Genomic DNA, 15,210 nt, shown 5'->3' on the forward strand with positions numbered 1-15,210 from the left:
TAGTTGTTGGGTGGGGTCTCAGAAAGGACTGAGGGCATGTGGCCTCAGATCCTTTTCATGTAGACCTCTCCATGTGGCCAGCTCTTCCTCACAGTGTGATGGCTGGGTTCCATGGGCAGGCATTCAGAGCAAGAGCTGGACAAAACTATATTTCTTTAGTGACTAACCTCAGTCTCCACATTGTGCCATTTCACTTTATTATTGCCTCTAGACATTCATCCAAGCTCAAGAGGAAGCTACATAGACTACACTCTCTAATGGAGGAGTAGCAAGATTCTAGAAGATCATGTGGAACTAGAAATATTGTTACAGCCATTTATGAAAAGTACAATATTCATAACTATAATGTATAGGAAAATATTACCATATTTCTAAGGTATAAACTATTGTAGCATTTGTGAAATAATAATGACATGTTGAAGACTTGATTTGTTTTAAAAATCTAGGTCTCGTATAAAGCAGCCTTTTTAATGGAGAGGTGCTGTTACAGTAGCATGTAGGGATTCATTGCTCAAAAACTTAATAAATTATGGTACAGTTAGGTGTGAACTTCCATTCTAGTGTTCTAGTCATTGAAGTGATGTTCTTGTTTATACATAGTAAATCTCTATATGACCAATAGTTTGTTCCTAGTAACAATGGTAACTTGACTAAATCAACCTGAATGTCAGATATTGTTATAAAACTCTTCACAATAAAAATATAATAAAATAAATATGAAAGATTATACATAAATATATTTAAAAACAAAAGTCAAATTTTACATTTATAGATGGGATTAAAAGCTATATATTTATGTTTGATATACAAATGTGAGTAAAGATGAATATACACAAAAATAATAGACTCAGGATTCTGTGTTATACCACAGATATCACTTGGCAAGTTTTCATCACTAAGTGATAACGTTATGAAATTAGAGTTGAGTTTGAATCAATTATTTTTCTTTTCAACATACAGCTATCTAGTGTTTATGATAAAAGAAAAAAACTCTGTGTCACAGATTGTTAATGGTAGGGTCCCTATTCTCAAGGATCCTTTAAGATAGTAAAGGTGGCAAAGAAAATAAAAGCTGTTACAGAAGGTATAAGCAATATAAAATGGGAGCAAAGAGGAAGGAGAAACGAATTTGACCTTAGTGGGAAGATGAAGAGAAACATAATGATGTATTAAGATGTGAGTTATCCTAACAAGATGAGTCATTTTTAGATAATGAGATGGAAAGCTTGAATGAGGAAAAAAAATGGCAATTCTCCTCAAAGCAACAGTGTGGCCTCTGGCTGTATGAGGAAGTTTAATTGAGTAGGGTAAAATAGGAATTTGAATTGAAATACTTGCAATGTCTTCTGTGTTGAGTCAATGAAAAGCGTACCAGCTACTTTTGTAAATAAAGGTAAAGTGCTTCTAACAAGGTATAAAGTTACTCTCAAATCTATCCATTCCTTTTCATTTCTTCTATACACTCTCTTCTTCCATTTGGCTTATGACCATATCTTCTATCTGGTTTCCCTGCAATAGTTTCTTTTTCCATCCAGGCAAAGGTCTACAGTACACAGCCATATATTGGAAATGAAAAACTAAAAAAAAAAAAAACAGAACAGAACAAAACAAAACAAAACAAAACAAAAAACAGGTTTACTTCTCTCTACTGAGTTTCTTGAAGGGTTCATCATTATTTGGAGCATAAACTTACATGCACTCTGCAATGGTTCCGTTTCATTTCCTGCAATCTGTACATCTCCTTTTCTCATATTCCCCAAACAACTACCAACACACACACATACAGTAGTATAGTCATGTCAGAATACTTGAAAATATACAGACTTTCTTTTTATGTGTTGCATCTGTATCCTCTGATTGAAATGCTATTTCTCCCTTTCTCTATTTGGCAACTTCTTACTTAGGTATATCCTACTCTTTAAAATATATCTTCAAAACCATAAGTTGCATGCTTCCTCCTCTTTACTCTCATTGAAACTTATACTTATAAAATCATATTTATCATGTTTTAAATTCTGCAAAGGTGTAATGGTATTCAATTTACCTTTGCATCTCACTTGATAGACCCTTAATTTGTACTGTCTTCTGACCCTAAATACAATGTTTTCCCTACTATATTTCACATCACTTCTAGGGAAAAGAAAAACTTGAGAAGCATTTACCAAGTAACTAAACATAATTTAAAATAACCTAAGTTACAAAAAGGTAATAAAACACTATCCTGAAAGAACTTAGATTCTATCCATCATTTTGAAGGCATGTTTATAGGCAAAAATATTGAGAGATTGCAGAATTGATTGAAGGATCCAAGTGACACTATAAAAATAGTTTATCAGTATAAATTTAAAGTGACGATAGCTTGTATATAGATTTCTGCTATATAATTAGCCATATTACATGGACTTGGAATTAAGGATGGTGAATGGTAATGTAGCACTTTTCCAAATTCTCTAGACTGTATGTGCCTCTCCTCAATACTGGTGGTGTTATTCTTATGAATTGAATATTGTTAGTAGATTGCTACTTATAGTCAAGAAACGTGTTTTATGAAAAGAAAATATAATTTGACTTCAAGTCACAAGCTGCAAAGTGTCTAGACTCTACATAGATCTAGTCTATCATCAAGTTCAGTTTATAAAACATGCTCATCATTGAATTTCTATGTTAGGCAAAGTGTTATAATCTTTAGAAGGTTTACATTAAGCTATTGAGCCTGTTTACATGCATAGTCAATAAGGATATCTCCAGCTACATGTGATTTTATATTCATTTAAGCAAAATAAAAAATCTACAGACGATTTACAGCACCCAAAATGGCAATGTTGGAGTTGAGTAATGAATAAATGGGTAGCATACTGTCGTAAATGTAGATTTTCAAAATAAGTGACAAGAAAATCATGATTAGTACTCAATTTACCAAAGGTTTTTGAATTAGATACATAAACAAATACAGTGAATTGTAAGCCGCCCAGTCCAGCGAGGTCACTGTAATGTGCGTATCATTCATCTGGGCATCACAAATAAATTATCTGGATAACATATTAAAGAGTGGAGGCAGCCAGCACCACATGCCATGTGGTTCTCACTTTTATAGGATCAAAAGCTGGATATATTCTGCTTTAGTTCCAAAGTCATTTTCTGGTGGAGTACTAGTAAAACTTGTCTGAGTTTTGACTTTTACAATAAGATGCAAACACTTCTAATAAGAGCAAATATGATAATTAAAAAATATGATGCCTTTAATTAGATGGAAATAAGAAGTAAAAGTTAATGTTTTAAATGGGAAATTGATTAATAACATATGGCCTGTCTAGTCTAGGCTATATCTCCATAGTTACTGCCTCATGATTAACTCCGTATTATTGGACCTAGCAAAGGAGGTAATTTCCGGGAACAGAAAAACGACAAGCCAAACATTTGGAAGTGAGTCAAATATAAACTTATATTTCTGACAGAAGTTCTTTATTAATCTCTATAAATCCCCTTGAAAAATATATGTCAGGTTAGATAGAATATAATCATAGGTGATTTATGGAGTACCAAACATTTCTATTTTCTATAGTATTTAAACAGAATATTCTTATTTGAAATACAGTATAATGAATGAATAGCTTAAGCAGAATATATCTTCTAAATACAAACTTTAATATCAGCAAAGTTATTTCCAGAGCAAATATGACAGCAGGAATGCTAGCACATTTGAGGACACAGATTTTTTTCCTTCACTAAATTTGTGGCTCCCATTTGAGGCATATTGGATCCTTGGTAGAAGGAAGGATTGCTTGAGAATGGGGCTAAGACTCTACATAAGAGTTCATACCACAAAATATAAAAGGATGTGATAAATTTGGAGATTATTGGTTGACTTCACTTAAGATCATATGCAAAAAAAAAAAAAAATCCTGCGAAAACTTTCTCAAATCAAATTAATTCACTTTTATTTACTTACATACAATATTATGTCCCCATTTAAGTGTATATTTTAATGAGTAACCACAATCAAACTGTAGAATACTTGCATCACCTGAAAATGTTCCCTATGTCCTTTCCCAGTCAATTCAATCCCTGTCAATCCCTGCAATCACTGATCTGTATCTCTCACTATAAATTTAGATTTTTCTAGAGTTTTATATAGAAGAAATCATAGGATATATTTTCAATGTCTGAATAAACTTCCTTGGAAATTTTGTTTACAAATTTTTGGGGGACATATATCTTCATTTCTCTTGGGTAAATACCAAGGATAGGAACTGCTAGGTTTTATTATGTATGTGTTTCATTATTTAACAAACTGTCAAAATGTTTTTGCACAGTGGTTACAGAATTTCTATTCCCTTCAGCAAGGAATAAAAGCCCTAGTTGCTCCACAACCTCACCAATAGTTGGCACAGTTGATCTTTACAATGTTAGCTATTTTAATGAGTATGCGCCGTTATTTAATTATGGATTTACTTGCATTTCCCTGATAACGAATGATGTTGAGTATCTTCATGTACATTTTATCCACTTATGTAACTTTGTTTGTGAGTCATTTAAATCTCTTGCCTATTTAATAGTGCATTCTTTACTGATTTTTAAGTTTTAACAGTATTTTTTTAATAAACATCATAAAAATTCAAAGTTTGATACATGTATTGTGACTCTCTTTTCCTGGTCTATGGCTTGCCTTTCCATTATCTTTATAGACTGTTTTGAAGAGTTTAAGTTTGTCATTTTAATGAAGTTCAATTTATCAATTATTTTTAATGTTTATACTTTTTTAAGTCCTAAGAAATTTTTGCCCATCTCAAAGACTTGTAGTTTTTCTCCTACACTTTACATTAAAGTTTAATTATATTAGATTTAGTATTTATATGTGACTCATTTTCAATCAATTTTTATATATGACATGAGATAAAGTCAAAGTTTACTTTCTTCCACAGAAATGTGTAGTTTTTTTTCCCAGGACCATTTATTGAAAATTCTCTTTTTTCCCTATCGAAGTATATTGGTAACTTTTGAAAATTACTTGATCACAAATGTGTGGGTCAACTCTGAATTCTGTGTTCTACAGTACTCACCTACAGCTGTTTCCCCATGACAGTACAATAGTGTTTTGATTACAGTAGTAACTTTATAAGTCTCAAAAGCAGGTAGTCGAAGTTTTTCTACTGTGTTCATATTTTCAAAATTGTTTTGCCTACACCAAGCCTGTTGTACAATACATATAAATTGTAGAGTAATCTTGTTAATTTCCACATTAAAGGACTGTGGAAACTTTGTTGGAATTACAATGAATTTATAGGCCAGTTGGGGATACCTGTAATTTATGAAGAATGAACATGATATAGCTCTTCACTTGTTTAATTCTTTAATTTCTTCCAGTAGTGCTTTTTAATTCGCAGAGTATTTCATGAATTCATACTAAATAACTTTTTGTTTTTTAATGTTTTTGTAAAGTGTTTTTTAAAAAATTTCATTTCCACCTGTTCCTTTCTAGTTTATAGAAACACAAGCAAATCTGTATTGACCATGTATCATGTATCCCTCCCATACCAACAAGTCTAGTAGCTTGTTTGCTTTGTTTACTTATTTATATACTTTTCAATTTTCACATTATTACAGTCTACATTAAAGATGACTTTAATTATTTTCTGATTTGCAAGACTTTTATTTATTTTTCTTACCTTGCTAAAGTGGTTTGGGTCTCTAACACAGTGCTTTATTGAAATGATAAAAATGGAAATTCTTGCCATGTTGCTAATTTAAGAGAAAAAACATCCAGGCTTTAACCCTTATGTATAAAGTTAGCAGTATATTTTTTCTAGATTACTGTTACCAGTAACCTAGGAATTCTTTTTTATTCTCAATATGCTGACTAGTTTTATCATGCATGAATATTGAATTTGTGAAATTACTGTTCTGTATCTTGTGAAATAATATAATTTTTTCTATATACTGACAATATGGCAACATACATTCATTAGTTTGATTTTTGAATATTAAACCAACATGCCATACAAAAATAAACTTGTTCATGATTTTCCTTTTTACATAATGCTGGATTAGATTTGCTAATGTTTTAATAAAGACATGCATATAACCATATAACCATAAAAATGTCTTTAGTATTCTTTTCTTATAGTAACTGGGTCTGTTTTTTTTAATCAAGATAATTTGGGCCTCATAAAATGAGTGTCCTCTTCCTCTGTTTCCTACAAGGGTTATATAAATAGGCAAGGAAATAAATAAACAGATATGTTAAAATAACTTTTCAAGGATTATACACCTAGTAAGGAAATGGCAAAGCTGGATAATAAAACTAGGCAGTCTGGCTCCAGAACTTATACTCTAAATCTCATTCTATACCTCACCTTAAGAGGGTTAGAAATATAATTCCATGGGAGTTCATAAGAGAGACAAGTTGGCTTCTGTGCTAACCTTAAGAATAAAGGTCAAAGCCCAACAGACATAATTATAAAGGAATAGAGGCAGTAGAAATTGTCCATTTGTCATTTTACTGACATGTAACTTTGGAGCTAAAAAGAAACTTAGTTGTTATGTAGTGCAAGTCACTATCAAATTAAGAACATGGGACACAGAAATGATAATTGATTCTAAAAAGATCACGTAGCTAGTTAGAGAGAGGTCTAAAACTTGAACCTAAGTTTCCCGACTTCTGATTCACAGCTCTTTCTGTGAAACCTTCTACTTTGCAACATACTGTACAGATAGTTCTATCATGTCCTATTTGCATGTTTCCATCTTTTCAACATACTAGTCATAATTCTGAGGGTGGAAACTACAGCATATAGAGCATAGCTCTAAGGACAATGATAAATGATATCTATCAGAAAACCAGGGATATTACTTTGTAGCATATGCTTTATTTCCTTTTGATCTAATGCATATGGTACATTATTACATTAATAAATGTAATAAATTTGCAATTATATTTTAATAAGTACATAGTATGAACAACATTCTATCCCATGTGATAGAAATTCAAAGATGAATTGTGAAAAGATAGTTGCTTAAAAATATTATCTTATCTCATTATTTGATGCCTTTGAAATACCCTCTCCCATAATATCCATACTCATTTCAAGTGCTTTCTTCTAAGAGAAAAAAGTTTAAAATTATACTCTTTTTTTCTTCTATCTGCTTTGTCTTTACCTCTATTACAACACTTAGCATACCACATCATGTCCTGCTGTTAAAAGCTTGTCATTCCAGTGAGACTTGAAAGATTGGGAAGTCATGCTCTATTTTTCTTATTTAGATTTGTATTCTTATCCAGGCACAGTCCAACCAAATAGCAACACAATAACTGATATATAGTAGGTACTGAATAAACTAATTGTTGTTGAATAAACAGTAATATGCTTTCACCGTAATAGGTACATGGGCTTAATAATTAATTTGGGAAAAATGTTTTCCCGAGTCCATATGAATTAAATCAATGATGTAATAATAACAAAACTGACTATTTATTCACTTAGTTACCATTTATTCTCCTTCCACTTTCAGATATCAATAAATTGTAATACTAAATGTAGATTAAATTAATAAATACAGGTTTACCTTAATTTGAAGTTGAAATATTGCCAACATTAATTTCTGAATGGATCGTTGAGTGTGAGAATTTGGATAATATAACACAAAGTTATTAAATGGGCTCATATTTACTGAGCTGGTATTTCAGTGGTATACAGATAAATCAGAATAGAGATATCAAGCAAGTAGAGAAAGTGAAAGTCCCAAGAGATTATTTAAAGGAAGTAATAGTAGGACTGATTGGCATATTAGATGAAGCAGAGATGAAAAAGACAGGAAAAAGTCTACTTTGTAACCTCAGTAATCAAAGGAATGATAGTTTCTCAAAGGACACTAAAGGAGTAGAGAAAAGATAAATATCCTAGGAGAGAAAAAGAGTTTATGTATGGACATGATTATTTTGAAATAGAAACTAATAATTCATATGGCCACACATTATGGGCCTTATGAATATAAAATTGAATGGTCAATAAGAGGGCAGGGATGTAAATGTGATGGTGTCATCAGTACTTAAGTAAAAATTTAACACTTCAAAGAGATATCAAATGAATCCGATGTTTGCGGTTTCCCAAATATATAGCTTAACTACAGTCAATAGGCCCCACTCACAGGTTCATGCATCGAAGTAAGTGAGTAGTCCTCTATAGGTACATATCAGTAGAAAAGTGGATTACCAAATATAAAAGGAAACTTCTGCCTTGAAAATGAGAGAGCCACCATTAACGATGACAAAAAAAGAAAATCCCGGCTTAGAAAAAGGAGAGACTGTTTGGGGGAAGAAAAGACCTAGTATCATCATTGGCCTCAAGGAGGTAAGAAATATACAACTGTAACCATGAAGCAGGAACAAGACTATGCGTATATGTAAAAAGCAGCATTCCAGAACATGAAGCAGCTCTTTGAAATTCGAAACATGTTAGCAACTTCTAACTGAAATGTGGAAAATAAAATTGAAAAAAAATTCTCTAGAAAAGAACAAAAATACATTGAGATAGAAAATAAAAACTTACAAAAAAATTAAAGAACAGTTCATGAGATCTAATAAACAAATCAAGACATGCAGAGAGTACAAAGAACAGGGGAACAAATAGTCAATAAACGTTTCTTTAAAAAGTCCTATAACCAAAGGACATGAGTTTCCAATCAGAATAGTTTGCCTACGCAATGCCTAACAAAACAGATGTAACGAACTCAAAAAGACACATCATTACAAGATTTGAGAAGACAGAGAATCAAGAAAAAAATTATTCAAGTTTCTAGAGATAAAGATGAAAATACACAGCACATACACACAAAGTAAAATAAATTCTGGCTTCAGACTTCTCAACAGTAACACTAGAATTTAGAAGGCAAGAAAAGAAATATCCTTAAAGTTCAGAAAGATAATTCTTCTCAACTTCAGCTGTGTGTGAGGGTAAGATATGTGAAGGTAGGATGAAGTTTTGCAAACCCAATATCTCAAAAATACCACTTTTGACATTACTATTCTAAAAAGGATATTGGAGACGATGCTTCCGCAAAATCACGGAGCACAAGAACATGTGATACAGAATCTAAGAGATCCAATTCAAAGAGAGGCAAGGAGAATACACGAAATGTTGGTTAAAGGAGATCCCAGAACATCAATATGCACCAGGAACGGATGACGCACAGGCCTGGAGCAGGTCAGAAGGCCCAGAGCAGGCTGTCCCTGGAAGATTAAATTTATGAAATTCATATGAGTCTGAATGTCTCGATAGGATATTTTTAAATTAGCAAAAGTTTTGAGTTAATATAATTGCATAGAAAACTAAACACAAATAGTAACTTTTAATTCCATGGAAAATGAAGATTATTCAGGAAAATAAAGTAAAAAATAATTTTAGAGCTCAATAGGAGGCTTTGAATTGGTGAACCCCAAGAAAACTAAATTCCACTTTGGATATCGTATCACATTGTATTAGATGAAAATACCATAGCTCTTTTTGCTGCATCTACTGTAAAGATGAAGATCATTCTTAGTAATCAGACAGTCAACATTCCAGAAAATGTGGATACCCTGATGGGACTCTGAGGGGATGCATAGTTATTGTGAAGGGTCCCAGAGGCCCTCTGTGAAGGGACTTCAATCACATCAATGTAGAACTCAGCCTTCTCGGAAAGAAAAAGAAGAGGCTCCCGGTTGACAAATGGTACGGAAATAGAAAGGAACTGGCACTCTCTGTAGTCATGTAACATGATCAAGAGTGTTACACTTGCTTCCATTACAAGGTGAGGTCTGTGTACGCTCACTTCCCCCACAAAGTCATTATTCAGGAGAATGGTTCTCTTGTTGAAATCCGACATTTCTTGGGTGAATAATACATCTGCAGGGTTCAGATGAGGTCAGGTGTTGCTTGTTCATTATCTCAAGCCCAGAAAGATGAGTTAATTTTTGAAGGAAATGACATTGAATTTGTATCAAATTCAGCTGTTTTGATTAAATAAACCACAACAATTAAAAACAAGAATATCAGAAGAATTTTTGATGGTGTCTGTGTTCCTGAAAAAGGAACATTTCAGCAGGCTAATGAATAAGGTCTAAGTTGTCAAGCTACAGAAAAGCCAAGATGTCAGGTGATTCCTCAGACTTATTTGCGATACATTAAAGATGCAATTAAAGTTGTGTATTAAAAAAAAAAAATCGTAGAAGACTAGCTTAAACTCTAAAAATACATATAAAATAACCAAAGATATACCCGTATACAAACCATTATTATTATTATCATTATATTATTTTGCTCAAATCGAAGGAGAAAAACTTCACTGATTGTGTGGGATGTTTTCCTTTTTTCTCTCCAGATACACATTTCATCGTTTTCCTCTTGCCCTCCATCCTGACAATCTGAACTTTATTGATTATATCTATGAGCTTCCCTGCCTTCCATATTACACTTGATTTTGAAAATGGGCAAACATAGCAGGAAGTCAGAGAGTAGGAGCATGAGATCAGGATATTTAATCTGGCTTTGCCCCTTAGGTGGTCTATGCCTCTCAGTTGAAGATTACTGTTTCTCCTAAGGCTATCAAATCAATAGGACTTCTTCCTCTCAGATTCTAGTAACTAGTCTTTCTCCTCCTCTGTTTGATCTCCAGGTCACTACTAACTCCAGGTTACTGCACCATCCTTGGTTGCCCTATTTCCACGCTTTGTAAATAACTTCTCTGTGAACAATAGTCATTGAAGCATATTCCATTTTGAATGTGCTACTGGATTTCTGTTGAGAATCTGATTGATATTGTAAAATTTCATTAAATATATTAGACATTAAACAACCACTTTCTTACCTTCTGATTTTAAGGCTTATTTTAATCTGGGTAGTAATTTCAAAGCTGTTTTGAACTTTAATGTGGTTATTCAGGTAACAAACAGTATTTATTAGTATATCAAGATTTATCAGCTCTACAGATGAGCAAAGAAACTGCAATTAACTAACTGCATTTAAGTGGTAAGGTGAAACAGGAAATGATTGGGCCTTTTATATAGCTACTACAAAGTGTCATTGCTTAAAAAGAAGATACCCATAATCATCATACATTATGTCCCTTGTGTTATTTATTTATGCCAATTGTTCGAAATCGAACGGTGTAGCTAGCTTTGTCTTTGATGTAGCCATATCATTTGGGGAGAACACGAAAGAAATGTATAAATGAAAGTGGCTAAGTAGTAAGTCACTTGATTTAAGTCCTTCCTTCTTTTCTATTATACATTGTGGTAGAGCTTTAACTTGTTAATTGAGAAAGAATGTGACAAATATTCATTTTCACTTCATTCATAAACTAACATAGAAGAATTAGGAGTGAGATTAAAGAGGCAATATTAAGTCTTGGAAACAATTTCTGCTTTCGTCTGACCTGGTGTAATAACATGTATGTTCTTTGTAAACCCTAATGGATCCTGCTTTTGTCTTCAAGGAAATTTTGTTCCCTAGAGAACAGCTTTACTAAAATTTATTTAAGAGAAATGTTATTTACTTCGATTCAGTTAGATGTTGTAGAAATATACTCAATAAAGAAATACTATTTTCAAAAATGCTTTTAAAATGTTTTAAATCAGGTACACAAGAGCTCTTGGGTCAGGCTTTCTATCATTTAACTTGGTTTTCCTTTTTTAAAAATACTTTCTTATTTACTTTTTCTTATTTTTTTAATATAACTCTGATTTCTAGATTACAAAATTCTAAAATTAATTGAAAATATGAAAAAGCATAAGGAAATAAAATGTTCTTCAAATTCTATCATTTTATGGTTAATATCCACTGTGTATACATCTATAAATGAAATCATGCTATATATTTTATGTTTATTCTGATTTTTCACTAAGGTTATGTAGTTATAATCTCATGCCATTATATACTTTAAAAAACAAGGTAAAAATGAATCTGTCTTTTAAAATAGCAGAGATTGACTTATTTGTGAATTATATGTACATTAGAACTTGATGACATTTTTCAACCTAAAATGCATAATTTTGAAGAGCAGATAGTGGATCAGGGATGGAAGGGTGGTGGTCCTGGCATGTGATGTCTACAGAGATCAAGACCAATTCATAGCTAGATGGTGAATAGCTCATTAGTTAGACATTAAATATCCTGTGTTCTAGACTAGATTCTATTGCTATAACGTAGGTAAGTCAATCAACAACAACAAAATTTTTAAATGGTTGCAAAATTATGCATCATGTGAACGTGCCATATTTTATACAACTAATTCCTTAAGTATGGATATTTAGAGTGATCCTAGTTTGTTAATATTAAAACAAATGGAACTTTGTTGTATATGAATGAGACCCTAAAGTGCAATCTTGGTCACTTACTCCTGAGAGACTATTTATTCCCACTGTTTTAATTCCTACTTCATGAGTCTTTTGATCTAGGTGCAAATACGGAAAGGCCATGATTCACAGTGGAAATAAAAATGCTAGGTTAAAGAGACCAAGGTTGAAATTCTCATTCTTCTGTCTATGTGTCTCAACATCGGGAATTTATTTAGTTTTTCTTAAAATAATGATGTAAGCATTTTATGAGATTATATAGAAGGTTTTCATTCCTCCTTCATCACATTTCTGGATATATATTCCACCCCTTGATGAGACAGCATGTCAAGAGCTGCCGGGAGGTGCAGTATCTGAAAAGACCAGGGGATTCAATGGTGATATGTCTCCTACTTCACCCATCTGCTGTACAGTGGTTTCTTAGTCCAAGGCAATGTCATGTTGGGTCTGTCAGTGGGTTTAATTCTTTAAAATTTTTAAATAGTGGTTCAGAAAAGGCTAAGCTATACACTTGGTATGTATTTGTTCTGTTCAAAATTAATGATTGGCTTTTTCAGGGTGGAAGGAATCAAATATAATCAATGTGTCTGATTTGTTTCTTTTAGATAAAGTACCATGTCAGGACTCAGTGTTGGTCTCTGTGGCTGGCAAGGTGGATATTTAGCAAAGCGGTAGCTAAATTAGCTTTGTGTTTTATTAGTCATAGCCATACATCGTTTGCAATCAGCCTTTCTTGGCTTTCACTCCAACCTTGTCTCTCATTAGGACAATTTTAACTTGCTTCTGACAGTTAAATACTTCCACCTGGCCTCCCTCATGGGGGTAATCTCCATTGCTATCAGTGTGCTTAATTCTATAACAGAATCTATTACCACCAGCCCTGTTACAGGGGACAGCAACCATTAAGTTTAAAGTAATGCTACGTTCTTCTCACTAGTGGATTATTTACCATATTGGTAAATGAGGTGCCCTTCATGTCCTTCTGAAGAACATAGATTTTTAAGCCTTACACAGAATATCTACTCTAACATTACTTCCCTGAACTTTTTGATCCTCTTTTTCAGAGTTTGCCGCAGGCATTTCTATGTAATGTAGTATGGGACAATATGTTTTCCATACTTCCAAGAGAAGTATATTAATATTGTTTCCTGAGATCCTTGCCAGAGTGTTATATCTTGTATAACAGGAGAAAGCCCATAACCCTGGGAAGGTTGTGACTTGGCTTTAGTAATTGGCGGTTAATGATAAGGTGAGGTGTGGGTGCACATGTTATCTTGAAAGGCAAGGGCTATTACCATAACTTTAAGCAAGAAGGTAGTCTCTGCAGGTCCAGAGAGAGTTTAGTGGAGTCTGGACTCTCAAGGCTTTTAAGTGCAGTGAAACAGATGTCTCAAGCCTTGTCTCAACACCCACTCTTTTCGAACCATGTTTTGTACAGCAAACATGGGGCAGGTAGAGGAGACTAAGAATTAAACTTCCCTGAACTTTGCTTCTCGCATAATTAGGTTCTGGTCCAATGTATTCGTTTCTCTTCCCTGGAACGATACTACTCTTTATAATTAAGTTGTGAACTTCTTCTTTAGGTTTTTCTACCCTCTGGCTATAGGAAATAAGTCTCTTCATGCTGCCAAACAGGACCTCTGCCTTGTATGCTTACTTTTATTCAGTGATTAATCACCTTCTGCTTTTTAATGTCTTCCTTCAGTACATAAAAGGCACCTAGCAAAAAAATATCAAGATACAATTATTCTTATAATTTGCACTTTCAAGGAACTTAAAAAAATATTATACCTGCCAGTGAATCTCTATCTCAAAGTTAATATGTTAACTACTGGAAAAAATTAACAGTTGCATACAACAGCCCGCTACCAATAGGGTCCTATTTTGCACCTGGGTGGCGGGTGGTCGATTTCCAAAATCTTGTTTTAGAGTCTGCTTGCTTGGACCACACATGGTACCAAAATTGTTATGGTGGTCTGCCTGGGAAATAGATATGAGACTGAGATTTTTATGCTCCTAGAATTTATAAGGGACTGCCTTCAGGGTCAACATCTGCGGAAGAGTGTAAGAAGCAAGATTGGATAGAGGAAAGAATTACAGTGTGATGTAGCTGTACCAAAGGTCTCAGTCAGTCATATGGGAGCTCTAGAGATGGGGCGATGCTTCAGATTTGATTGAAGCATGTGCACCAGGTGTTTAGATCCCAATATCAACCAGTCGTTAGATTCATGCTGATCTCCAGGATGGAGATGTGACCTTAGACACGGACATTCTTTTTATATGAGGACAATTTCCTGACAGTGAATTAGCTAAAAAGAGTCAGTAGCAAACAATCCCAGCTGCGGGGAAGGTGTGCCTCAGTCTTGAAGGGGAATCTAGGTGGCATAAACCATCACTCCAGTAAATGTACATATATTTTAAGTGAGATTAACGTTTGTTTTATATACTTTGTAAAATATTTCAAGTAAATATTGCTAATGTTAGCATAGAGTATCACCAACAACATGTGAATGTACAATTATCTACAAATTTATACACATACAGATATATTCATCATAAATTGGATGGGCCTCACATGCTTACATATTTCAAACAGTCTGAAAATATTATAATTATGACAAATTGTACTGTTAAATCATTAATGTTATTTTATAAAAATGATTATGGTTTTATTTTTTATTATAATAAAAGCTGATATTAAAAATCAGAAGAAAAAAGGGAAGGAAAAAACTTAACAAAGAGATGCTACATCATTTGTAGTCTTCAGTACTAGAGAAAAAAAAAAGGCAGAAATAATTCATAGTGGCCAAAGAGTTTTAAGAGAATAGAATTTTACAAATACTTTGGAGGAAAGAGAGGAAAAAATGTAAGGATGAAACATT

General features: G+C 33.1%; 1 pseudogene; it reads left to right on the forward strand.

The window, feature by feature from the left end:
* The first annotated feature begins 9,502 nt into the window (after nucleotides 1-9,502).
* Nucleotides 9,503-10,092, forward strand: LOC107503205 (annotated as a pseudogene).
* Nucleotides 10,093-15,210: the final 5,118 nt, after the last annotated feature.

Source organism: Rousettus aegyptiacus, unplaced genomic scaffold, assembly GCF_014176215.1.
Source record: "Rousettus aegyptiacus isolate mRouAeg1 unplaced genomic scaffold, mRouAeg1.p scaffold_m13_p_13, whole genome shotgun sequence".
Lineage (NCBI taxonomy): Eukaryota > Metazoa > Chordata > Mammalia > Chiroptera > Pteropodidae > Rousettus > Rousettus aegyptiacus.